The sequence below is a fragment of the Canis aureus genome, chromosome 16 (genome assembly GCF_053574225.1).
Source record: "Canis aureus isolate CA01 chromosome 16, VMU_Caureus_v.1.0, whole genome shotgun sequence".
In the NCBI taxonomy this organism is placed as follows: Eukaryota; Metazoa; Chordata; class Mammalia; order Carnivora; family Canidae; genus Canis; species Canis aureus.
Window position 1 is genome coordinate 21,511,979 of NC_135626.1, and position 27,900 is coordinate 21,539,878.

The window sequence follows — 27,900 nt, forward strand, 5'->3', positions numbered from 1 at the left end:
ACCCTTTGCCCATGCTTATCTGACCCTCTATCACACTTCTCCACAGGAGCTTGCTTGATTTGGGGACCACAACCCTAACTCAACCCTAAGTGTTTCAGACCTTCTGCCGTCCAGGCCTGGCCTTAAACTTGGGCCAGTTTTACATTCCCAATCTTGCACCGGTTCTTAATAATAGCCTTCATTTTTGAAGTATACTTTAAGTTTGCCTCGTACAGCCACATCCATTTTCTCACCTGATTTTCTCAATAGCCCAGGGAGGTGGGAATGTCCACTGTTATGTCCATTCCACAGACAAGGAGTCAGGGGCCAGGGAATTACAGTGACGTTGGGTCTAGGACTCTCACCCAGGGCTCATGACTGCTCACCCTGGTTATATGCTTGTTCTCGATCTGGTTTTCACACTTCCTCCCCATGCTACAGGCGGCACCCCAGGGTGCTGGCCTTCCACCCAGTACAACCTCTCCTGTCCCGGAGCCCCAGCCAGGATGGGCCTGGCCATGGGAACCCAGAGTGAGCAGATGGTGGGAACACACCACAACAGAACGTCTAGTTCTTGAGGCTGAGATGTTTTCCTTTCCTTGACTCCACTTCCCCAGTGAGCAGTGGATCATCCCCCGACAAGACTAAAAATAAGTGACGAGGAAGGACTCAGACAAATGGGGTTGGAGTCTGTGGGGAGTCGGCAGGGAGGTGGGAGTGGGCAGGAAGTCTTTAGGCTGAAGGAAGACCTGTCAGAGAAGAAAAACCACTGCTGAGTGGGGCCTCCTGTGTTCCTGCGCCACACAGATCCTCACGGCTTCCAGCCGCCTGGAGCCTGAGCTGATTCCTTCCGTCCCCAATTAATAAAACCGATGTCACCAGCCAGTGTGCTGCCAGCATGGTGGTGCAGGCTCCATCAAGCTGACCATCTGCTTTGAACTAGTTTTCAGCTGCCCCTTTGACTGCAGTTTTGCTGGAGTCTTGTCAATATGGGTCCCCCGATATAGCCACACATCTGGGCTGTTTCCAAAGGAGCTGGAGAGCCGTTAACCTGAAGACGATCTGTAAGAGCACAAGGTCAGACAAGGTCACAGAGTATTGCTGTGTTTGCACCGGAGAGAGTGGGCAGGGCTCCCTCTCCTGACCCAGTGGGGTTCTCTGCCAGCAGCAGGGATGAAGCTTCTTCCAGTGCTGGCTCTGCTCAGCTGGTCAAACTCATCCAAGTCACTAAACCTCTCTGGGCCTTCATGCCATCTGCATGAAGACTGGGATTATAGGACTTTACTGTACTGAAGCCAGGAGGCAGATTGGATACCTTTTCATTTCCCTTCCCAGGGCTATGGCTCTTGGTACTATGATTCTGAGACTGTGTTCCATCTTATGACGTACTAATTGGAGGCTGGAATGAAAAGGAAAGGCATGCCAGGCTAAAAAGTGGTCCCCTTAGATATCCACATCCCAATCCCCGGAACCTGGGAGTGTTGCTTTATACAACAAAAGAAGCTTTGCAAGAGTGACTAGTTTAAGAATTTGGAGAGTATCCTGGATTATCCAGGGAGCCCAAAGTAACCACAGCGCTTCTTCTTATAAGAGGGAGGAAGGACCAGAGAAACTTTGGACCAGAAAAGGTGATGTGACAACAAAAACAGATATTGGAGTCATGTGATTTGAAAATGGAGGAAGAGACCACAAGACAAAGAACATAGGCAACCACTAGAAGCTGAAAAAGGCAAGGAGTCAGATTGTCCTTCCAGAGCTTCCAGAAAGTACCAGCCTTGCTAGCATCTTGACATTGGCCCAACAGATCTGATTTCTGACATCTGACCTCCAGAACTGGAAGAGAATGAATTAGTGTTGTTTAAGCCACTGTTTCTGGTAATATGTTATGGCAGCAACAGGGACTGATATACCAGGACTAATCATTCATAGGCAAAAAGAATGAGATTATATGACCTAATTCAAGGCATGCAGGGAGGCTACCCCATCCAAAAGCCACACTTGGGGAGATGCTCATCAGAGACATAGCTTTGGGCCAAGGTGGTGACATCCCACTGAAATGCACTCCCCTTAACAGTAGCATAGGTCATAGAAATAACACACAAGCCACAGAGGTCATTAAAAGTTTTCTAGTAGCCTCACTAAAGTGACTAAAGCAGGTGAAATTTATTTTAATCATATATGTTTTTCAATCCAGTATATTCAAAATATTATCCTTGCCAATATAACCCTAACCAATATAAAACATCTCACTGAGACATTTTACTGGTTTTTCTTTTCTTTTTTTTTTTTTTTTTTTGGTAGTGTGTCTTTGGAATTGAGTGTCTATTTTACATTTATAGCACATCTCAGTGTGGACCAGTCACACGGGGCTCTGATTTGAACTTGGGTCCAACTTGTGCAATTCTAAAAGGTTAAGAATGTCAACTCCTAAGAGCAGATCAGTTCATCAGACTCTTTCTAATTGACCCTGGGTGGACAATGGGCCTTGAGAAGGTGATGGACATGACAAGCCTTCATAGAATATACTGTAGACACAATTATCAATAGTCACTCAGGGTCGAGCCAGTAGCTGGGGAGAAGCAGGGCTAGAATTCAAGGGTGCTGCCTTGAATGCCTTCCTGGCCAGAGTAGGAAGGAGACAGTGAGGCTGAGCAGAACAGTTAAGCTCCAACTGCGTACACTGTTCTGTAACTTGATTTTATTTACTTACTGATTATACAGTTAGTATGCCCTGCACCCTTCAATGTTCTTTAGCAAAACTTAAACAATATTAAAATTAGTAGATATTTACACAATGCTTTATTTAGGTCGTTTTCTCTTTCTTTAGAGCTAGCAAGGCATGTGAGCCCCCACTGGTCCCCAAACCTGTCTGTAGCAGAGTCCAGTCAGCTCCATACGCTCTACCTTGCTGTTTCTCAAGGGTCCTCAGTGTGTCAAGGAGTTTGCTTCAAGTGTCCTCGGGAGACAGACTAGACACAACAGAATTCAGGGAAGTGGGGGATATTTTGGAGTTTAAGTATTCAGTGTGAAATGCCTGACCGAGGGCCTGGTGCAATGGGTAGGTGCCTGTCCTAGGAAACCAACTACTTTGTGGTTGCTGTTGAACAGCTGTGGTGACCTGACCAGAGGCTTCCAAGGTCATGCTCCAGAGTGGGCTCTGCTGCATCCAGGCCCACCTTCCTCTCTTTGCTGCTGCCCTGCTCTTGACTCTGTGCAGTATCTGTGGCTCATGCTTTACCTGCCAGCTCAGAGCTCCTTGTCTCTTCCCCTTCCAACGTGATGCAGCCCCACTGACTCAGGCTGACTACCTATCAATTGGCCCCCAGAACCTCTCTCATCTACTCTTCATCTCAATCCAGGAAGCCCTGGACACAACGAAGACCATGGCTGACACCTGGCTGGTGTTTTTGCATGCCCAGTAGTGTTCTGATGGCTTTGCCCGTACTGACTCCATGTTGTGGGGACTCGTATGATCCCTGCTACAGAAGTCACTAAATTACAGAAAAGTTAATTAACTTTGGAGAGATCATACAGCTGTTGTGGGAGAGTCAGCTTTGAAGCAGGCCAGCCTGACTCCAGCTTGACTTATTTGTAGCATCAAATTTCCTTGGCTCACACTCTTGGAACTTGGTCTAGGTCCTGACATAGGATTTGTCCACAGAAGATGGTGGAGGGAAAGAATGGAAGAGTTGCTTTTATGACTGACCCCAAAGGTCAGAAGATCTTCATAGATCTCTGTGGGGAATTAATCTGAAGGGGCAGACTGCGGGTGGGTATACCTGTTCTCCTAAGGTGATAGCCAAAAATGCCTTGATATGCCACAGGGCCTGAGGAGAGGACCAGCAGCCTGATGGGCTCCCTGGATGTTGACCTGTGTGCCTCCTGGATGCTAATTCCTCAGTGTCCTGAGCAGTGACCCAGAAGTGGGGGAGCTGTTGCCATTCCTTCCTATCTTCACCTGCTGGCTCTCCCCCACAGCCAGCTGTTGGGATGCTGCTCTGGAGTCGGGAGGGACCATCACTGAAGGAAGAGGGCTGAAGACCAACCTGAATTTTGTTTCTCTTCCTGGTCAGCTGCCAGGAAGGAGGTGGGGTAGCTCCAGTCATGGCCTGGTTTTAGGCAGGGGTGTGGTGGGAGAGAGAGACGCAGGTGTAGAAACACTGGCCTTTTAACCATTCCTCACTAGTGAAAGGAGTCCTTTTCATTTCCTAGGAGAGGTTTACAAAAAGCATCTGATGTGAGGCTTTCTTTCCAGGTAGAGAGTAATTCACTCTTAACCTGTGGCCAGGAAGAAAGTTAAAAAAACTAAATACCAGGACCTGTGGTGGTTTTCTTTTGCTGATGAGGTTAAATTCAGAGCCTTCTGCTGGGCATGCCAAGTCCTCCAGGAGGCATGTCTCCATCATCACCTCTTGTTCCATCCTGCAAGGACAGAGCTTCCTCCGTGCTGATGAAGCCAAGGCCCAGAGAGGTTAAGAAATCTGCTCAAGGTCATACAGCTAAGTGCCTTGGACAGCTAAGAGTAGAGTCAGAGTGTCTAAGTTCCAATCCTAGCTTATGCATTTACAAGCCATATGACCTAGTGCAAGTGACAACCTCTTTATGCTGTAGCCTCCTCATTTGGACACACACACAGAGGCAGAGACACAGGCAGAGGGAGAAGCAGGCTCCCTGTGAGGAGCCCGATGTGGACTCGATCCCAGGACCCCGGGATCACAACCTGAGCCAAAGGCAGATGCTCAACCACTAAGCCACCCAGGCGTCCCTCATTTGGAAAATGAGAACAGTAATAGCTCTCTTCCCATAGGGTTGTTCTTCCTTTTTTTAAAATTTTTTTAAAGATTTTATTTATTTATCCATAGGCACAGAGAGAGGGGCAGAGACACAGACAGAGGGAGAAGCAGGCTCTATGCAGGGAGCCGGATGTGGGACTCGATCCTGGGTCTCCAGGATCACACCCCAGGCTGCAGGCGGCGCCAAACCGCTGCGCCACCGGGGCTGCCCGGGTTGTTCTTCCAATAGGGTTGTTGTGAGCAGTAAATGAGAACATGTACATTAAGTGCTTGGATACCATGCCTGGCACTCAGAAACTTCTCTGTGGAGCTTAGTGATCAGTTAGAAGGTTAGAAGTCAATTTACAGAGTAAGAGACAGAGCCAATATTGGAAATTAGGGGCAACTTGGTCACTAATTGCCCTCCTTGTTTGTCTCTTGATAAGCCATCCTGCCTCCCTATGACACTTCCACCTCCAGAGAGATTGGTACATTGTTAACCTCCACACCTTTCCATAGGCCATCACCTAGTCTTGGGAAGCCTCTTTCTTTTCTGCAGGCTAATCAACACACAACACACAAACACTTTGCAAAGTACAATGTGCATAACCTTCATTATTGGCTTTATCATAAGGGCCACATCTGTCAGATTTGTAAACACTTTTTTTTGAAGGCTAGATACATATTTATTTTTAATGCATTTTCTTTTCAAGCCCTAACTTGTGGTTATTTTTGTACTTGTGTTCTTTTGCTACATTTGGTGAATGTTATTTGATTTTTATTTTTAATTGTGGTAAAATATACATAACATAAAATTTATCATCTCAACCGTTTAAAAATATACAATAAAAGATTGTCCTGTAAAGAATTCTTTCACAATCCCACCACACCTCTAAAACTCATACCCAAGACCACCCAAAGCCTTTAGCATGGGCCAGCCCTGCCCACCGTCAGTACCTTGTGGAAATGTTTGGGTATCCCAGCCCACTTCAGAGTGAATGTCCCAGGCCCTGTGGCCTTGTCCTGGGTCTCTTGATCCATAGATGCGGGGACCTTGGCACCCTGGCCTCTTTCTTTCTTGGGTCGGACACTGAGCCCCTGTCAGCATTTTCACTTCCATTTGGTCTGGGGACTCCTCTCTCTGGTCTTACCCAGATGCCTGGGTCACAACCTCAACACCTGCTTAATGAGATGATGCCCTTGACCACTATGTCCTCTACCTTCTGGCCCCTCCAGGGAAAAGACCACATGCAGTTCTGATGGTTCAGAGGTCCAGAGTTCCCACGCTGGGAAGCTGTGAGGATCCCATGGCTGGTCCCGTCTGACTCTTGGGCAAGGTTATCTGTTTGGCATGGCCCAGTCCAGCCCCTGACCCTGTTAGCTAAGAGCCACCATTACTGATGGCTTCTTCTGAGCCAATCCCTCTGCAGGGAGTAACACATGGTCTCATTTAATGCTTACCACACCCTGAAGGCTGGGTATTACTATCCCCATGATACAAAGATGGAAACAAAGGCCCAAAGAAGTGAAAGGACATATCCAAAGATGCATAGCTGATCAGCTCTGTCTGACTCCAAAACCAGTACTTTAAACCAGAAAGAAATGGCCCCTGCTTCCTCACTTCAGCCTGCCCACCCTCATCATCTCCTAGAACATCTATTGAAACCTATGACCTGTGGTTTTTACCTCTACTTTCTCTCAGACTTAGCTCATGGGCCCTGGATATTGGTACTTCTTCCCGTGCCCACCACTCCATCTCTGGGACATCAGATCCCAGTCTAGGGTAGCCTCCTCAGCTGAATTGGACAAAGTCTCAGATCTGACTCCACCTGTAGACAAAAATGGGTTCCTGGGGGGGAGGGCAGAGCACTGTGAAGCCCAGATTTCCTGGGTGTTCACTGACTCACCAAGCATTCATTGAGAACCCCCAGGATGGTATCATGTTTGGTAAATGGGGATTTAGGTCCCTCCGTGCCCAGTACTTGGAGGATCTATGCGGGTGCTGAGTATTCAAGAGACTGGGAAGTTCTGCCTTCCCCCCAAAATAAGAAAGAAAACCCACTCTAATTCAACTCTCCTAACTCCTAACTGAACTACCCATTCCCAGTTTGCACATTTCCTTCTAGACCATTCAAACTCATATTTTAAATAGCTGTATTTATAATAAATACATACAACTTTTTGCGTGTGTTTGTCATTTAAAACCACCCTTGGGCCAAACCTGGCCCACTATCCATTTTTATAGATAACGTTTTATAGGTCACAGTCACTCCCTTTCCTTTACATATTGTGGGTGGCTGCTTTCACACTGTGGCAAAGTTGGTACTTGCAACAAAGACTGTAAGGTCTGCAAAGCAATAATATTACCATGCGACCCTTTACAGAAGAAAAAAAAAACCTGCAAACCTTTGATTTAGTCTTGTAAAATTTCCCATATTATCGCAGAGTCTTGCTGGTTGTATTAATTAATGGCTACATGACACTTCAATGAGTGGCCTATGATTTTTAACTCAGCACCTCTCAAGTGATCAGATAAACCTGCTGGTCCAGATCATCTGCAAGGAAGATCTCTGTGCTGATTGATTTCCTCAGGGGAAAGTTTCCATACGGATTCTTAGGGCAAATCATCTGGCATTATCACCAGGGGTAGTTGGAATTCTGTTCCTGTTGTGTTGTGTTTGCTTGTTGTGACCCTGTTTTAGGACTCTCCTGACCCTTGGCCAACTGACACTCCCCAGCTGGACCTGGAATCTCTTACTGAATTTCTGTTCTGAGGGACCTGCCTGCTTAGTTCACAAAGAGCTGTTCTTTAGCACTTGCCCTGACCAGCCATGCACCCCCTCACTCTTCCACCTCCACTTCCACCTTTCCAGCCCTCCTCCCTGCCAACCCTCCTCTACACAATAGCATTTCTTGCCATTTCTTCCAACTCATTTCACTCATCTCCCATTTGCAATTACCACACCTTCAGAGGCACAGGCATCCAGACCAGATCTCTTGGTGAAAGCACAAAGAGGGGCATGGCTGGAACACACACCCACACCCATCATGGGGAAGGGGCAATCCATCATTGGATTCCTCTCCTCGGGCCCAACACTATGCTGGGCACCCAGGCCCAAGAGCTGCTTGTCAAGACAATTTACGAATCTCTGCCCTCAGCCTCGCTGTTGTCTCTGCCTGCAATTCATCTTGCTGTTTTCTACATCCTCTGGCTCCTCGGAAACTTTCCACATACTGGCTTCTGATTTACTGCATGCATAGACTATTTCTATGGGAGAACGGCTAATAAAAAAGGAAAAACTCTAAAAATGGATTTTTGCTGAACACTACTTGCCAATGAGTTTCTTTAATTGCAGCATTAGGAACATATGCAATTACTTTCATTGAGCTGATTTGACATAGTAATTTGGACCCTAGAGGAAGCCGAGTCAGTCTGAGAGGCCAGGTCCTAGTGGTTTGGAGCCACTGGCCAACAGATCTCAACCCCCTCAGCGACTGACAGCTATGGCAGCCTGGCCTGAATTTAGAGTCCCCGTATGATGCTTCACTCCCCTGAGAGCACCTCTGCTTATGATCACACTGCTCCGCTTAAGATAGAAGGGAAGCGGGATACGAGCCCATTTTAGGGAGTTCATTCATTTTGAGTGTCTTCCTTATGAGGGAGCTTAAATTTCATTCCCTCTACTTTTTTCCTATTTGTCCTATATTTGCCCTCCAGAAAGAGCTAAGCAAATCTGATCTTTCTCGTAGCAGATTTTTGGATTTTTAAGGATTAAAATCCTGTCTCCCTGTAAACTTCTCCTTCCAGGGTAAATATTTCCAGTTCCTTTAACTACTTTTCATTTGTCATTGGTTCTTGGTCCGTTGCCAACAAAGGGCCTTGCTAGAAGTGGCGATGCCAAGAGTGTAATAATAATGTAGCCAACACGTATTAAGGGTGCATCATGCAGCAGGTCTGAAGGGGCAGCAGGTCTGAAGGGGCTTTACGTTCTGTGCTGTGTTGAATCTTCACGCTGATTCTATAAGGCAAGTGCTGTTACTGGTCCCGTTTGCAGATACTGCGCTGAGATAGGAATAAAATCCCGGGAGTTGTGACCTGGCACTGTTGCTTTCTAGTTTGAACACATTCATCCAGGGAGTTAGCTTCATCTCTAAAATGAGGATAATGAGCTGTAAGTCCTAGAGGTGGTGAGAGTTCCAAGACAAGTATGCACACAGCATGGATAAGGTCAGCGTGAGGTTTTCCTGGGTCCTTTCCTGTGAAGGATGGCCCTTCAGTCTATCGGTAACCTTTCCACGTAGAAACTCAGAAAATCAGACTCTGCATCTCCTCTTGCCCAAATCACGCTCCCTTCATGAAGTGAACACACCTCTCCTCTCTGTTCCATTCCGGCTCTTGGTCCTAATTGAAGTCCTATGCTACACTGAGTGAGGATTCTTCAGGATGTGGCCTGGGACTTGGGCTCGCTTCTAGTATTGGCACAGGTGCAGTGGTGGAGCAAGGGGCCCCCATGCGCATAGCCATAATCTGTAATCCATTTCACAGGTGTGTCAGGGAATACCCCCCAACCCCTTTGCCACAATTGTCAGCTACTTTAGGAGCGGGTGGCTGGTTTGTGGATTGTGGGAAGGCCACCTGGATAACTGCTCCATGGGTTCCTCTCCCCTACATTGGGGAAGGAGGGTCAGGTCCCACGCAGCAGCAGTTGCCAGCCACGGGCAGCTGAATTCTTTCCAGTACTTCGACTTTTTTATGTCAGAACCTGTTTTCCAAATGAGCAGTTCTAGAAATACAAAACAAGCTGCTAATTTAGTAGCTACTGACTTCTTTAAACAAACACTTCTGAGTCTGAAGTACAGAGGGGAGCATTTTGGCAAACACGTGTAGTCACCGGGCCCAGCAAGGAAAGGGCAATCTGGCTTCTTATGGGCTGGGGCACCTGCCAGGCTGGGTCACACCATGGCTGGACATTATTTTCCCCTTTGATGTGTACTGGGCTGGATGTTCCCAAAGGGTGCCACAACCTCCTTTGGACTTCCTGTCCTTCTTGTCATATGTCCGCAGATATGGTTCCCTGACACATTTTATTTTAAACATCTTATTTTGAGGTAATTGTAGATTCACATGCAGTTGTAAGAAATAATGGCAAGAGACTCTGAGTGCCCCTCCCACAGTCTGCCTTCCAGGGTGTCCTCCCGTCTTACACAACCATCCTGTGGTGTCCCAGCCACTGCATTTGATTCCTGACACTTTCCAACCCTCAGCAGCCTCCATAGCATCTCTTCTCTCCCCTACCTTCCTTTTTCTTTCTTTCTTTATTTCTTTCATTCTCCTTTGCCTGCCTTTGGTGTTTCTGCTTTCTCTCACCAGCTCCCTTCTTCTTCCATTGTCTCCTCTCTTATATGGTCCTTTACTGAAGTTTTGCCAGAAGCAGTGCTCCCACTCTAGCTTCACCCTGAGCATGGGTGCACCTTCACCTTGCTGGGAGACCCTATCTTTCCTCCCAGAGGGTGTTGTCACACTGTCTACCCTGGGGCAGGGCCTTAGCTGGAGAAATGATTGCAGGGCATCCCATTCAGAACCCACTAAACTCAAGGAGCAACAGAGGCTCCAGCATGGGGTTTACTCATAGGATTAGCAGCAATGGTATTGACCCAAATGGCCCCTCCATCACCCACTGACCATCCACCGTAGGAGTTACTATACTCAAGACTCTACTCTTATAGACAGGACCATTTTTGCAGGCTACCTGACTCCATTTTCCCTTGAATGATCTCCCCCTTCATAGATCTTGTAGTTTGGACAGCAGAAGCTCTGAAAGGAAAGGTCTGTGAGTCCCAGGGCCAAGCAGTTTGGTGCTGGGGTCAGGAACTAGCATTCTCATGCCTTATCCAGGACTCCTGTCACCCAGTAGATAGCCAGCTGTTTTTCCCCAGCCAGCACAGAGAGCAGAGCCCAAGCCTTCTGAGACCCGAGAAATGCCAAGACCAGCCTTTGGAGCATCTGCTCTATCTGGGGATCAGTTGGAAGGACTTGGCCCTTTCTCATGCTCAGGTTCCTTTCCTATGGGTCCCCAGAGATACAGTGACTTCTGATATGGGGCTACTAATCATTGACTGCTTTGTCATGCATATGAACAGTGCCGTGGCACCTAAGGCTCAGTGTTTAGAGTCAGATCTTATAATCCTGGGACATTTCTAGACTGTGTGGCTTTGAATGAGTCATTTTATCTCATTTGTCTCCTCTGCAAAAGGAGGCTAACAGGACCTTCTTTGGTGATGTATCAACAAAATAAGGTGTGCTGGGTTCAGGCCCTGTTGTCATAGGAAGTGCACAAAGAATAGAGTCGGCATTAGAAAGTCTTTGGGGTCTGAGATGCAACACACTGTGCCACACACACACACACACACACACACACACACACACACAGGTCTGGCATTGGGAAAGCCACTGGATCAGACATGCCAGATTGCACCGTAGGAGCAACAAGAGAGGGGCTTATGGCAGAGCTGGTGTGGGCTCTCTGGAGACTGTAGACCTTTGAAAATATAATATAGCAGGCAGCCCGTACTGCCCACTTCTGAACATTCTGAACACAGTTTTCTCTGACTGAATTTTCCCTCTAGTGCATTATTATTTCACCCTAAGACTTAGCTAAGAAGATAGAAACCAGGTGATGTCCTGGGTCTAGGCAGTCACCCCAATCACTCACAGGAAATCCCAGACAGGTGCAGGGACCCACTGTGCACTTGAGCCTATCTGCACTCTTGCCTTCTCAGGAGTCTCCAGCCAAGCAGTTCCCAAGCCTACTTGTGCATCAAAACCATCTGCAAAGAAGGACTGAAATAAAGGCTCCTTGTGAGTGAAGCTGAAGTCTGCAGATGGCTGGAGCTAGAGGAGGCAAGCTGAGTGTCCAGAGCACACAATCTAAGGAAGCACCTGCTCTCAGGGTCATACAAGTACAGGAACTGCACCTTCCTCTTGATCTGGCCCTGGCTTGAGACACAAACTTTCAGAACCTCGCCATAGATTGTGGTGGGCACTCGGGCGGACCCCAGACTGCCGCCCTATTTGACTCCTGATCTGAGCAGCTCAGATCACATGCACCTTTGGTCCTGGTTCTGTTTACAGAAGCTTCTCTGCTTCTCCCAGGGCCACGGCCATCTCTGTCAATAATCTCATTTCCTGGGAAAGCAAGAGGGAAAAATAACCCAAATCTGGAGGCTTTTCCTCTTTGACATCGTTTTTCTCAGTCACTAAACCCAGTTAAACCCCCCCTTACTGCAGGTGGAAGTACAGCTCTCTGGGAGCTCACATGGCTCTTGTGTCCCTGCTTCCTGTGTCTTTAGAAAACCCAGGGTGAGGGTGGGGATGGCAATGCTCTAGCACTCTTTATTCCTTTCACTAAATATGTACGGAGCATTTCTTGGATGCCAGGCTTTCTGCACAGTCCTGGGGATGGAGGTGGCCTGGACAGAACTGACAGTCAGGGGGCTGTGCCGCTGAGCACACAGTACACTCCTGGAAACGTGGTGAACCCTGTGACAGCAATGCACAGGGAGCCAGGGGAGGTGGGGGGAGGGCAGGGTGCAGCTGACTATCTCAGGGATCAGAGAGCAAAGCCATTCCTGGGATGCTGACACTGAGCTGAGGTCTAGGGGTGAACTCACTGCACCTGAAGGGAGGAGAGAACATTTTTAGTACAAAGAACAGTATAGTTTGGGAGACGAAAAGAGCTGAACATGATTAGTTGAAGGCACAGCAGGGGCAAGACTGAGACTATAAATGGGACCACACAGGTAGACCAGGTCCGGAACATGTGAACCTCATGGTCTTTTCCTAAAGTACCGGTCAAGTCTCATAGAACTTGGGGCTGGTGGCTCTATCTGGTGACCTTTCTAAGGACATTGCTGGCAGTACTGTGGCTATCAGACTACAGGGCAGAAATGGTGGAAGGATAGAAAGCTCAGGGCAGAGTCTGGGAAAGAGAGCACGATGGCTTGAACCAGACTGCTGGAAGTAGATGTGAAGTTGGATGGATGGAAAAGGTCTGCTCAGAGCCAATTTCTCCAAGAAGCTTCTCCCCTACTCCTGTCAAGACTTAGGTGGCTGGCTGCACATTCTCTTTGGTCCCATCGTGCCTTGTGCCTACCTCAGTCAGAGCCCCTCTCATGCTGCCTCTGTGTCCCTCATTCAACTGTGGACTCTGGAGAATGGGAACTACTCTTATTTGTAACTCTAATCCTGAGTGCCTGGGGTGTAGCAGTTCTCAGCCCACAGCTAATGAACAAGTGGCATGGTATAGTTCTGAGACTTGACATGGCTAATAATTCCCAATTATCTCCTGAAAATTCAAGTGCTCTCCTTTATAAGAAGCTACTAGTTTAGGAAGGGTTTAGGTGGCGGGGGGCAGGGGGGCAGGGGGACAGTTGCAGATCAAGATAGAGTTATTGTGGATTATTTTAATGTTGTGTTTCCTGGTGGGCTCTAAAATTCCTGAGAATAAGACCGTGTCTACTTGTTCAGCATTGTGCCCTGCACTCAGCAACCTGCATGCCCCCCTGTAGATGTTTAATAAATTCTCAGTGAATGAATGAACGAACTTCCTCCAGCCTTCCCTAAAATGCTGTCTTGTTCTGGGGTGAACCTTCCTGGTTCTTGGTCAGGAATCCAGGAAGACCTTCTTCCTCATGGATTCCCCAGATGGGTACTTGGGAGAAAAGGCTCGAAGGGATATCTCCAATCAGCAGCCCCCTTTGCCTTATTCCATGTAGGGGTCACCTTGGCACATATAAATAACAAGCAATTTTCTTGATGCAACTTGTTTTTCTCATTTTTAGAATAGGAGGCCAGGGGAAGGGCCTGAGGGGAAACCTGATAGACCTCTAAGGATTGGCCTGGAAAATTAATCAGTGAAAACAATCCCAACTCATGGCTGCCCTGAAATAATAGAAATATCACTGAGAATCCTGATTCTTAACTAAAATACTCTCAGCTCTCCTTCTTCTGAAGAGCCTATCCCCAGGCTGGGGGAGTGAAAAAGGGCAGGAGGAGCCACTGTGCAAGGCTTATACTTTACAAACCACATTCCACATAGCCTCACAAAAGCCCTACAAGGATAGATCTTCAACACTCTTTTACAGATAAAGGAAAGGAGGCACAGAGAGGTTAAGTCACTTGTTCAAGGTCACACAGCTAGTTATTAAAAGCCACTATGAGGCCAGTTATAGGCGCCCTTCTTCTCCATGGGAGCCTCCACAAGCTCTGAACAAAAGAAACATGATAAACAATCCTACTGGAATAAGGGAGTGATCACAGTGGGTTGGTTATAGCTAAAGAAAGTTCCGTAGGGAGGCCAGGCACAGAAAGCAATTCTTACCCAGTGAGTGGTATAATACCAAGAGAGATAAAGAACGATGTGCGCTTAGTGTCTTTCAGTCGACAAAGTGCTTCCAGGGACTTAGGGTGCTGATATAATCATCCCATCTTTCAGATGAGAAAACTGAGGCACAGAGATTTAAGTAATGTACTCACAGTGATTTAACTAATGCATCAAAGTCAGGGCTTGAGCCCTGCATTTTGGCCCTAAAGCCAGGGTACTTTTCCCTCTATCAGGCTCATGAAATCTGGGGTCCCTGCCTTCTGGGGTGGGAATGCTCCCTGGGAAATTGTTGAACAATAATGCAGAGCTGACTGTGGTCCTGAGACAATGTGAGTTTCGCAGCAATGTCGTCCACAAAGAGCTAAACATCAAAATAGTTTGGAACAAGACAGGAAGAAATGTAATGTGCAGAATGTGGATGCCATGCTCCTCACTCAGGGGCAGTGAGGAGTGGGGAGATTTGGGAAGCTTTTGGGTGATGACATGTTATGCCCAGAGATGCATGACTTTTCATGAGATAGTGGCCTGCTCAGAGGCACTGCCCTGGAAGAAGGAAGAACAGAGAAGCCAGGACTGAACAAGTGTTTGTGCAGAAAGAGGCAGGTCCAGGGGAGGATAACAGGGGACCAGGCTTGTCTGCATGGAGCCCTTCCCCTGGTCATGGCACAGTTGGACAGGATTTAGAGGATGTGCAGAAAGTAAGTTCGGGAAGTAGGGCACTGGCATTCCTGGTGGAAGGTACATGATGAGTAAAGCAAGTGCATGGTTTTACTGGTTCCTGGCTTATAGAATTGGCTGGACGACTAGAAGACAGGGTAAAGAAGGAAAACCAGGTGTGCTGCTTAGGCCTTCTTGTCTGCAAGTGCTGGAAACCCAAGTCAAAACAGCCTCGTGGGCATGGGTGGTGTGCCTGTCCATCCATCCCCCCTTCTACAGCCACAGCCCGGTTTGGTTTGGGAAGGCAAGGTCAGAGGCATCCATCCTTCTCCACACTCAGTCCCAGTGGTCTAAGTGGGGTTTCACAGGCAGCTTCAAGCTGAGGAACAGGACCTGGGCCTATGCCAATTGACAAAACATATTCCTCTGATGTGATGGGTTGAAGTCATATGTTAAAGGCCTAGCCCCCAGAACCTCAGAAAGTAACCTCATTAGGAAGCAGGGCCATTGCCAATGTAATTAGTCAAGATGAAGTCATACTGAGGTGGGGCGGGCTCCCAATCCAGTATAACCAGTGTCCTTATTGTGAAGCGACAGCCGTGCAGAGAGAGCACCCCATGTAAACACAATGGCAGAGGTTGGGCTGATGCTCTACAAGCCAAGGAAGAAGCACAGAACAGACTCTTCCCCACAGCCCTCAGAAGGAACTGCCAACACTTTGATTCAGGGCTTCCAGCTTCCAGACTGAGGCAGCACACTTCTGCTGTTTTTTTTTTTTTTTTTCTGGTAAAGATTTTATTTATTTATTATTTATTCACGAAAGACACAGAGAGAGAGGCAGAGACATAGGCAGAGGGAGAAGCAGGCTCCTCACAGGGAGCCCGAAATGGGACTTGATGTGGGACTTGATCCTGGACCCCAGGATCACACCCTGAACCGAAGGCAGACACTCAACCACTGAGCCACCCAGGTATCCCTGTTTTTTTGTTTTTTGTTTTGTTTTTTTTTTTAAAGATTATTTATTTATTTATTCATGAGAGACACACAGAGAGAGGAAGAGACATAGGCAGAGGGAGAAGCAGGCTCCCTGCGTGGAGCCTGATATGGGACTCGATCCCAGGACCCTGGCATCACAACCTGAGCCAAAGGCAGATGCTCAGCCACTGAGCCACCCAGGCATCCCCACTTCTGCTGTTTAAAACCATAGTCTGGGATACTTTGTTATTGCCATCCTAGGACATAACCATACCCGGTGACACTGGTTCTGGGGTGGACACAAAACCCAAGCTGATGTAACCAGAATGACATCTCACTTTTGCAAGTGCCACCTATACACATTTGCTCACTTTCTGTTGGACTGCCCCTGGGGTTGGGGCCATTGCTGCCATTCTTGTCACCACATGGGAAAGACTTTCTATGAGCAGAAGCCATGGAGAGGAAGATTTGCTGAGAGACGGGGACAGGGGGAAAGAAGCCAGGTCCTGGTGAGGTGTTTGTAGACCTGTATCTAGACCTCATCTGATGCTGTCCCTCCTTCTCAATTATTAAATTACCTGAGTCAACAAATTCACTTTGGACTTAAGCCAGTGGAGTAAAGTTTTCTCCAACTTGTGGCAGAAGGAGCTTTGACTTATATAGTTTCATTTAAAAAAAAAAAGGAAAGGAAAGGAAAAGAGCTTTCTGCAACGAGGCTGAGATTTCCTGCAAATAAATGGAGGGAAGAACTAGAAGAATGGCAGCTCCAGACATCCTGGCAGCTGTGTTAGGCATACACCTGCTGCATTTTTCTAATCCTTTTGCCGGGGCTTCCTCCTGTGACAACAACATGGCAGCACAGAGATGTCATGCCAAAAAGACATGACATGACCAACATGGTGCCTACCAACTCTGGGATCACATCCTTAGAGTCCCAGGCGAGAATCCAGACAGTTCAAAAATGCCAGGGAAGTGTTTTGGATGGCCCACTCCAGATCACTGCAAAGGCCTCCTTAATTATATAGCTTGGAACTTGGCTTAAAAGCTCCGTTAGGGTCTATTCTGGGCCTGACATGCTGAGAGTCCTCTGGTGGGAAGTAATAGTTCTATGGGCTATTAGAAAATGTTCAGATAAAAGAGTTCTTTGGTCAAATAACTTTGGGAAACCTTGGATGAATGAGTTAGGCAGATCTCTGCAGGACTTCTCAGAGCCTTTAACGTGTTGATGTAGGTTGAAGTGTCCAGGGGAAGGGGAATGTGTGTTGCACTTTTGAAACTTATCTGATGAGAAAGCACTGTTATCTCAGAGTATCTAAAGGATCAATTTTCCTTATGACATAATTTGAGAAATACTATATCCCATAACAGTAAGGGTCGTGTTTCTTTCATTTTTGTTTCATCGTCTGTGGCTACAATAGTATATTGCATACGCAAGGCATTCCGAGGAATCCCAGAAGCTCAGTGTTGGAAGGGGTCTCAAAATTTACCTGGCCCCTCAATATTCCATGTGGTTTGGGGATGTATTTGAGGGCTGCGCCCACAAGTCTCCGTGATGTTACCACATCTGTCCTAATTAGCTGTTCCAGTGTCAGTGTAGTGCCTCAGAGACACATGGTGACCTGGACAAGAATGGGTCTCTGATGCCTCAGTGCTTCTGAAAAGAGGCCACCCCATCTGCATCGATGGCTGGTGGCACCTGAATACCCAGCGGAGCTCCTTTAACCTCACAGTCCCAGGGGAGCTTGTCTGACACTGAGCTACAAGCTTTTCTAAATCCCCGGGGATTCCGATGCTGTTAATGGCCACATGATACCAGCTAAACAAAAATGACTTTCAACATTTAAAAAGAATCCCAACCAGTCTCAAAGCCATCCATTGTGTCTGGTTGTGCTCAGGTCTTGTAGGCTGTGTTATCCTCAATCTCGAGCGTTTCTACTGCTCTAGCACCAGCTTGCAGACGTGCCAGGAAATACAGATGAGGGGACTGGAGAAACCAGCGCCACATGGGACTCCAGTGACCACTTTGCTCAACCCCACCTTGCTTTTATTTGTTTCTTTTTTACAGATGAAGAAACTGAGAGGCCCAGAGAGAGAAAGTGACCTGCCTGAAGCTACACAGCAAATAAGCGTCAATGTCAAACTTTGTCAGCGTCAGTATCCAGGAAGGAGTTAGATAAATGTTTCCTAAAATGTATTTCTAGAAAACACTGGTCTTTTGGGATGGTCAGATGTGTATTGGGAACACAAACACTATATTCAGTATCATTTGTTTGAAGAGTACGTTGAAATTCTGTAATAAAGAACCCCGATGAACTTCTATTTAGCTCAGTGTCTTGCAAATTTGTCTGATCATGGAACTTCACTTCCCCTTTTCGTAGAAGGCCATCCTAAAGAATTACTTTGTTGGAACTTCTATTTTGAGGCTGGTCTTTGGGTTCATCTGTGTCCTTAAGGCACTGGGCAGGGTGGTGGGACAGGCAGACAGGGAGTGCGGAGTGGGTTGGAAGCTTCAAGGGCCAGGAACGAGAACTTCGACACAGGGGAAGACTGGGTGGGAGTATCTCTGGACTCACGGCTGTCCCTGTTTGCCAACTGAGTGGAGAGTTGTGGGGCCAGAGGAGGAGAACTTCGGGAGGAAGCAGACACCAAAGACTAAGTCTCAGCGTGGAGGAGGACGCCGGTTCAGGGGCTTCCAGGCTATTGTCAAGATCTAGGGGTGGGGGCAGGGGCATCCAGAGGGCATTGGCAAGATAAAACAGTGACTCCAAGGATGGGGGAGGTGAGTTACATGGACACAGATACTCTATATAAAGGGTGCGGTAGATTAGAGAATTAGAACCTAATACCTGAGAAATGGGAGGGTGGCAAGAATAAAGTACAGTGTCATCCTAGAAGGTAGTGTGGACGTTAATTGAGTAGGTGTTTCCTCTCTGGCCTGAGCACCAGTGCCTTGGGGAACACAGACATATCTCAGGCACCCTGGAGATCCGGGGAGATGTGTAGCAATTAGGTGTCCATCTTCTCCAAAGGCCTCTTGAGGGAAGCCTGGGTATGCTGCATAGAAAAGTGAAAGCCCAGTAGAGCTGTCCACTAGCTTGGAGCAAAGGTGGTTTCCAAACTCCAGACAGAGGGCAAAGACAGTTAACCAGTCCTTTAGCAAGTTCCAAGAGAATGGCAAATTTTACCCACAGATTGCCTGAATACTCAGTGTCCATGGCTGGACTGGACCAGATTCCAGGTTCATGGAATGGGGACAACCCCAGTGACCTCTATAACCCAAGTTGTTATCATTCCAGCCATGCCACAAAACCACTCCATGAGCCTCAGAATCAAGTCCTTTGAATCTTGGTCCCAGTGTTGATGCCTTTAAAACGAGTTGGTGTTATTCTGTATGTTAGTAAATTGAACACCAATAAAAAAAAAAAGAAAAAAAAATATATATAAAAAAAATAAAATAAAAAAATAAAAAGAAAAAAAAATAAAACGAGTTGGCCTCAATTATTTCTTTATTTCCTTCTATGACTTTTTAATTCTCTGGCCACACAAGTAGAGTGCCTGTGGGTTGACCTGTCTGCTTGTGTTCCAGGTTCCACACATCATTCTCCCTTGTTTCTTTGTAGATTTAAGGGGAGTCTCTCATCCTAGAACTGTAAAAATGGGAAATTGCAGTTCTGTCATGAACTTACTTTATAACTCAGGGGAGGCACATTTAAGAAATACAGCTTTCCTGAGGAGGCAAAGCCATAATACCTTGTGAGTCAGCCGGATTGGAAGCCTCCCTGGGCATCGTTGTTCCCGTGGACAATCTCACTGGGTAATTGGGAGGGTCAACTGGACATGCAAGCCGTGGATCAGGCATATGCTCTGTAGTGTGCTGTGCACATGAGAGGGAACGGTGATGATGGTGACGATAAAATCGCTGGATTCTTGAGGCAAAAGTTGTGATGAGAAAGCAAGTAAGGTCACTGGAGGCAAATGTTTGCCTCCTCTATTGAATACTGCTGCTGCTGGAAATCAAGGCTGTGAGACGGCCAAGGGAGCTGGAGAAGGTTCAGTGTATGCACATCTCGGGAGGGTCCTACCTCATTCTGCAGGCAGCAGTGAGGGACTGGAGCAAGGTTTCTCCTTGGAGCCAGCACTCTGCAAAAAAATTGGCTGAGACTTTGCCTCATTTCACTCCAGTAATAAAGGCAACCCTGTTGGTAAAAAACAGAGCCTTTGGGTCCAGTCTTCTCTTGATCTCTTGTGCTTTGTTGCTGGGCCCTAGAGCCTACACATTCTGCCTTTTTAAAGTTTAAATTAAAACTCTTAGAGGTCAATGAGTGGTTGGAGCTGGAGAAAAGCACCAGCAAACAGTTTGGAAAGGACCCTGGACTGAGCCCAGCTCTAATCCTAGTTCTGCTGCCAATGAGCAAGCTCGGGGACTTGAGGAAGCCACAGTTTCATCATCTGTAAAACAGAGGTTGGGCCTAAGGACACAACAAGCTCCACGTTCCAGGATTATATGAGAAATGAGGAGAGAAATCATACCACACTCATCACATTGGTCCCTGAGCTCAGGGAGCTTGAGACAAGAGGACTGCATGTCAGACACACCAGCAACAGCCTCCATCCCCCAACCCCATGGAGAACAGGGAAAGTGGCATTTAAGGAGATGCAGCTGGAGCTAGGGAGGAGCTATTTGTGCTTTCCAAGGGGCAGACCCTCAGCCTCAGAAAAATCCCCTAAGAACTGGGCAAATGGGGAAAAGGAAAATAATAATGACAGCAGTTAGCTTTAATTGAGCACCAGGTTCTGACAGCCACCTTTCCACCCCTTCTCTCTGCATTTCCAGGACTTGTTTCCAGATATTCACCACCTCATTTCTGCTCCTTTTCTGGACATATGCGTATAGCAGTTCCCAGAGCGAAACACTGTATTCTAGTTGGGGTCTAAGTAGTCTTGACTGTCAGACAGCTGCCTTTCTAACCTGGACACTCTACTTGTATTGATTTAGCTTCAAACTGTGGTTGCACATGTCTTATGCAGCTGCTACCTCGCACTCGTGGTGACTGCTTCACTTCTGGCCAGCTAATCAGCCCCTCCCCTGAATGTTTCCTTTATCATTACTGCAAATCAGCTCTTCCCATCCTGTCCTTGTGATTGATTCCTGGGCTCAATATTTTAGAACCTGAGATTCATCTCTGCTAAATTTCATCTTATTGGTTCAAGTCCATTGTTCCTAGCTGTCAAGAGAGTTTGAATCTACCATATTAGCCTCCATTCCCAAGTTTGTGTGGTGGTGTAGGTGGTGGAGGGTGGAGTTGGCTGGGTCGGAGCTCGGAAGGCTGGTTGCTACAACGAAGCCAGGGTCAGCTCGGTAGAGAAGGTGGGGGGAAAGGTAGACTGGAAAGGTGGGGTTCAGGAAACAGGCCTGGCTCTAGGCTGGGATTGGATGTGGAGAGGAGTTCAATGGAAGACATCTACCATGTGTGAGTAAATTTGGGTTTGGTGAATGCTTGGAAGATGATTCAATATGCCAGGTGGGGCACATCAGCCATAGTCCTTGGAAGGTGTAATTCTGGAGGTTGAGGGCACTAAGTGAGACCCAATCAGAACTGAGAGAGGAGAGGCATGAGTCCAGGGCTCTGAGAAGAAGGAGTGCTACCAGGGACTAAGCATGGTGTTAACTTAGATTGTTCTTGCTCCTTCCTCTTACATCCAACAAGCCATCCATTGATTGTACCAGTTGATCTCTCCATGCCTCTGCTTCTTCTCCAGTTTCAACGTTTCCATTTGCTGTTGTTAACTGATCTCCTTGCATCCTCCATATGATGCTATGGGATCTTCCAAGCATATAAGTCTGGCCATATCGTTTCCTGGTTAAACCCTTTAATGGTCCCGCACTGTCATTAGTACAAAGTACAAACTTTTTTAGCACATTACAAAGACCCTCTCTGATCTGGCTCTTGCTACTTCTTCAGGTTCAGCTTAAGCCCCATCCATCCCAAATGATTATTAGACATCAAAAATTGCTAGCCTTCCAGACTTAGTGCATTCTGATATCTCTGGCTGAATTGCCCACTAATCCTTCTTTTCTTCATCTCTGAACTCTTTCAACCTGGTAGAGCTTTCTCATGGAGGCTCTCTTTGAGCCAAAGTTCCAAAGCTTGGGCTACCCCAGCAACAGAGGCAGTAGCTCTCATGACTCATGATATTTTATTAGGCAGTTTGTCTCTCCCTCACTAGATCATAAACTTCTTGAAAAAGGAATTGCGTTTTGTTTACCTCTACATATAATATGTGACCAGTAGGCTTCTGATGAAATGGAAATGAATATTAGGGTTTCCAGCCATGTATTTATTTGGGGAGGCGGTTAGGACAGGGATCCAGAATATTGGGGTCTAGGAGTATAGGTTGGAGCTGAGACAAAGAACAAAGATGTGTGTGTGTGTGTGTGTGTGTGTGTGTGTGTGTGTGTGTGATTATGAAAAGTATCATATTTGGGGCCAACAAACCAGAGGTTACACTGCTACTTTATAGCTATGTATCTTTGGATAAGTTCATTGATCTCTCTGAGATCAATTTTCTCATAGGTAACATGAAGATAGTGATGGCCAGCTCTGAGATAAAGAAGTTAAAAAATACCTCACCCAGTGCCTGGTATGCTGCAGGTACTCAATAAATAGCTTGCACTTGGTTATCTTGGTTGTTATGTGGAGCAAATGCAAGGCAACACACCAGCTGGACGGGACATCATCTTCTCTGTAGGAGTCCAATTGTCATCAAATGGCCCTTTAGTAAATTAGAGCAAAGGAGGAGACAGGATCTAAATAGCCAGACCCATTAAAGACTCATCCTGAAGTCCTCACTGGGACAGCTGGTTAAGCAGCTTGGACACTTGAGCAAGCTGCTCAGGACCTGCCTGCTCTTCCTCTACAGCCCCGGGGTCTCACTCCCCATACTGACTCTTCATTCCTGCTCTGCCTATAGTGCTTATGTCAATCCCTAAAATTGGCTGTATTTACAATATTGCTTCCTGGCAGGCAGGTGGGGGCTTCTGTGATTTCAGTTTATCTTCATTAGCTACTTTTGAAATGTATGCGTTCCTCTAGAGACCCTATGCTGAAATGGAGCAAGGGCCTCAGTCCTGCCTTATCAGCAACTCCCCAGTCAACCATCACTCTGAGGGTCCGTATCCTGAGGAGGTGACTAACTTCATCTCATCGGTTTTAAGTTTCAAAGGTTGATATTTTCTGATTTCCTACCCAGATTCTGAAGTTCACTCTCTTTGAAGAATGAACATCCTCTTACATTCATTTTTCATTATGTTCATTATGGCATCCACTTACACCAGGGATCAGCAAACTTTTTTTCTGTAAAAGGCCAGACAGTAAATATTTTAGACTTTAAGATTCTTATGGTCTGTCCCATATTCTTTGTCCTTTTTTTCAACCTTTTAAAAATATTAAAAAAATAAAACAAAAAAAATATTCCTAGCTTCAGATTGTATAAAAACAGGCCATGGTCTGAACATGGCTCCAAAGTAGAGGTTGCTGACCCCTGTCTCATACCATTCACTAAATAAATGCTTTCATAAATGTCTTTCACCATCCCTCTTACCTTTTGCTCCTTCCCTCTCTCCTTTTCTCTTTTCCATCTCTTTCCTTCCTATTATCCTCTCCCTCCAACCCCTCTCCTTCCTCCATCTTCCTCCCTCCATTGCTTCCTCTCTCCATCCTTCCATCCCTCTTCCTCCCATACAACATTTACAAAGCATTCACTAGGCTTTGGGTGCCGTACTATGACCCAGGGATATGAAGATGAGTAAAACAAGACCCCTTTTCTCAAGGAGTTTTTAATATTTGAGGTGATCAAGCCTGTAACAGTAGCCAGCAAAGTGTGCTAGCATAAAATGTCAACCTGGTTGCTTTGACAACATGCTGTAGGACTGTGGTAGGAGTATCAGTGATACGTGTTATCTCAGGCCACTACATTCAGCCCAGCTGAGAGACACAGGAAGAGGGCCAGCCTGGATGGTGGGCGGATCCCAAGGGGATGGGTTTGGGAACTAGACCTCAAAGCGAGAGTCTGCCTAGCAGTGCTCCCAAGCAGAAGAAACATTTAAACAAAGAAGTGAAGACAAGAAAATCAGAAACTTGTTTGAAGAGAATAATTCATAGGAAGTCAGGTGGGGTCCAGAACATTCTTGGAGGTGGGATGATGCAGCAGATAGACCACAATCTCTGGAGTCAGAATTGGTTCAAATTGCAATTCTCTCACTCACTAGTGGGGCCTCTGGGCCAGTTCTTGAAGCACCCTAAGCTTGCTCTTTTTGATTTGTGAAGTTAGAGACAACAGACAGTGCCTTTCTAGAGGGATGCTGGGAGGAATGTGCGAGTTAGTGAACATAAAGTGCCTGGCACAGAGTTAGTGATCAATAAATGTCAGCTGTTCTTACCAAGAGAAAGGAGGAAGGTGGTAGTGAGGGAGGCAGTAGAGGCTGCTGGTGCCAGATCACGCTTGCCTTGAACTGACTTTGGACTTTAATACATAGGCAATGGGGATCCTTTAAAGATTTTAAGTCAGGGCATCAGATTCGGTCTGCCGCACGCTCTAATCTCCTTTCTGACTATGGACATTGGCAACATCTAAGGGGCAGGTTAGAGGATTCCCAGTTCGCAGAAATGACCTCTTCTTCTTCAAGGTCAACCAGCTTATGAGCAGCAGACCTGAGCCTGGTCTCCTGAACTCAAAGTTCTGTTCTCTTGCCCTCCCACACCGCTCGCTAACCAAGTAGCAGACAGCATCACGCCAGCCTTGCCCCGGTTCCAATTAGCAGACAAATCAGAAGTGGCTGGCGAGGCTTCAGGCTTTGAGCCTGCTGCAGTCATGTTTATCGTTCATCAGAGGAAAGAAGTGATGTGCCAGGCTGGTGAGTCAGACCCCCACAGAGGGAAGATTTAAGTGATGTGGCCTATGGAGCTGGTCCTGGGGACTATAATTTGGATTGTCGACTATGCTCAGGAATAGAATGTTTCAACAATTCACTGAATATGGTCCTTGTCCAGAGAGAGCTTTGAGTTCTTAAGGAATTGGTGAAAGCAAAGCAAGCCTGGGAGCCTGAGGGATGGGTTCCGCACCCAGCCTTGCAAGCACTGCACAATGGGGAAAGCACATCTTGTTTTTATTTCTCAGTTTCAGTCTCCTTCTGTGTAAAATGAGGAGTTTGGGAAAATTCAGATTAGTGGTAGGCAATGTTATAATGAGATTATGGAAAAATTCAGATCTTTTCTCTTTTAGCAGACCTCCAGCCAAAGGGAGTGGCTGGGGCATAGTAAAGACAGTAGTACAGAGTGTGTTTGAGTCTGGGCTTTTCCCATAACTGGCTGGGTGACCTGAGCTTTTCCAGTCCTGTTTCTGCACCTGAGTTTTCATACCTGTGTGCCAGGTGGGTAGGGCCAGAGCAGAGATCTCTAAATGATGAACTGTGGGTTAAATTTGACTTGCAGATGAGATTTATTTGGTTTCTGGAAAGAGCACTCTCTTTCTAATTCTCATCCATCCATTTAGTGAGCCAACATTTTAATACAGGGAGATTTCACATCCAGTCCTGGATTCTTAACTTCTCCTGGAAAAGCAAAAGGCTTAGCCATACTGGGCCTCATTCATACTGGAAGCACACACTGGAAGTGGAAAGCAATGGCTCTGTTTGGACTGGTGTCTACTGCCAGTCCCACCCGGCCCACAGCATGCTGGACTCTTTCATGTCACCTGCCTTTGGAAGCATCAGAGCATTCAACTCTGAATAAGGGCCTGTTAACTCACATTTTTCTGACCATAGGCACAGATATGCCATTCTGCTTTCTGAGGCTGATTCTCAGCCCTCTTAGAGGCCATACACCTTCCAGAGTTTTGTCTACTTAGGTGACTCTATTAAAACACATAGGAGGGATCCCTGGGTGGCGCAGCGGTTTGGCGCCTGCCTTTGGCCCAGGGCGGGATCCTAGAGACCCGGGATCGAATCCCACATCGGGCTCCCGGTGCATGGAGCCTGCTTCTCCCTCTGCCTGTGTCTCTGCCCCTCTCTCTCTCTCTCTCTCTGTGACTATCATAAATAAAAATAAATAAAAAAATAAAAATAAATAAAACACATAGGAATTATCAGTTTTTCAAGTATAAATTTGCATTAGCACAGTGAATATGCTTTTCCAAAAACATCTCCTCTGGGAGATGCTGACATGCTCCCCTAGGGAATATGAGCCTTCCTATCCTACCCATTCCCTTGCTGAGCCGTCACCCTGAGACTGTGGTGGTCACCCCAGTTCTTTGGTTCGTCAGCTATACTCAGACTTGAATCTTCATAAAAAGCAGAGGTGAAGCCGTAAGTGCAAGCTATGACTCTCCAAGACTGGATATTTCTTTTACTGAAAGCTGTCCTTATTTCTGTCTTCTTTCTACAGCTTCAGACACACATATCCAAATTCTTCTCCAGCAGCTCCTTTGGATAATAGCTGCCACCTCAAACTCAGCATGTCCCAACTAAACCCATATTCTCTTCCATTCTCCATGTCTCTGTCCTTGCTCCCTTGCTGTCCCTATTTTAACAAACGGCACCTCCCAGTCACCCAAGTCTGAAGACAGTAAGTTGTCTCAAGGTCTTCCTGTCCCTCACACTTCCTAGACCATGAAATCCAAGCTCTAGTGACTCTACCTCCCTGATTGTGTCACTTCTTTCTAGTGTCACTGCCCGTATCCAAGGTGAAGCCACCACTGTCTCTTGCCTAGACTCCTGCACAGTCTTCTATTTTGAAGGCTATCAAAGGCTATCTATCCTCCCTGATCCAAGCCTACTACCCTCCAACCTAGTCTCATCCACACACTGGAGTGGTCTTGAAAAAACCCAAATTTGAACACAGCCTGAAACTTTTCAGGACTCCCAATAGATTTTGGGTAAGGCTCCAAGTCTCTGACAAGGCCTATATATTTCTACAGGATGTGGGCCCTCTCTGAATGCAGTAGGTGTGGAAGAACCTCCCTTCTTGAAAGGCTCACACTCCCCAAAGATAAGCGAATCAATGCTTCCAGGCAGTGGCTAGTGGAGCTGAAGCAGCCCAACCATAGTTGTCGGGAAGCCCCATTAGACAAGCTAACCTAGGGCTCTAGGAGCTCAGCCTGACCCAAATCAGTGTGAAAACTTCCAGCTACTCTCTGTGCTGAAAGAGATGGGCCCTTTGGTTATGGCAAGTTCCTTACAAGTCACCTTGTAAGGTAGAGCCTCTAGAAATCGGCAAAATGTGAATGTATTGTTATTTTGACCTGACAGCAGAGATAGATGCCTCCCTGTGTCTCAGTTCCAAGACAAGCTAGTCATCACTGTAGACAACCTGACCCTTGACTGGTTGACCCTAATCTTAGAGCCTTAAGACTAAGGATTAGAATATCTTCCCCCTTATTATCCATGTTCTGACCTGGTAGTAGGCCTGGAGAATTAATAAGTTTAAGATAGATGAGCATTTAGAAAAATAAAAGAAGAAAAAGATAGATGAATGAGTCCAGGAGGAAGTGAAGGGAACCCACCAGATTTTTAAAGAGCCCAAGGTCCTCACATGTTCTAGTCTCCCTATTCATCCCAGCCTAAGCTCACGTTCTAAGATGCTCCAGGCTGTGTTCATGTCTAGGTTTATCCTTCCAACCTGACCCCCTTTCAGGCCAACCTTGTGAGGCGCCTGCTGAGACAGCTACCATTACTTAACTGCCACCACCATTCAGAAAAGAGCCCATTAACATTGACCAATGGGAGGATTACCTTTTTCTCCTGAAGAGTGTAGGCTATGAGTGGGATTCCATTGACAATTATCAGTGCCAATAGATAGCCCCAGCCTCTACCTCTACAGATGGGAAATCTGAGGGCCAGGGAAGGTAAGTGACCTGGCCAAGGTGACAATGGTGGGCTTGGCTCCAGAACCAGGTATCTCATTGTCCAGTCTAGTGCTCACTGCATTACAAATAGGTTTATTAATCAGTTCTACAAAGTAATGGAATGCATCTCTTTAATATCAACTTTAACACACATGGAGGTACATAGGTGAAGTGGGTACTGGCACCATGGGACTGGTGTGGGAAGAAAAAAACTAATCTGAGTAAGAGAAGAA

General features: G+C 46.8%; 1 protein-coding gene and 1 long non-coding RNA gene across 3 annotated transcripts in view; both read right to left on the minus strand.

Moving 5' to 3' along the window:
* The window catches only part of ASIC2 (acid sensing ion channel subunit 2), a 994,452-nt gene that overhangs the window by 432,160 nt on the left and 534,392 nt on the right, over positions 1–27,900 (minus strand). The gene's annotated exons all lie outside the window — the stretch shown is intronic.
* Positions 101–27,642, minus strand: LOC144285269 (uncharacterized). Its single transcript, XR_013353599.1, has 3 exons — positions 27,555–27,642; positions 22,399–22,540; positions 101–1,041 (listed from the first exon to the last, which is right to left on the minus strand). It is a non-coding gene; the product is annotated as an uncharacterized LOC144285269 (long non-coding RNA).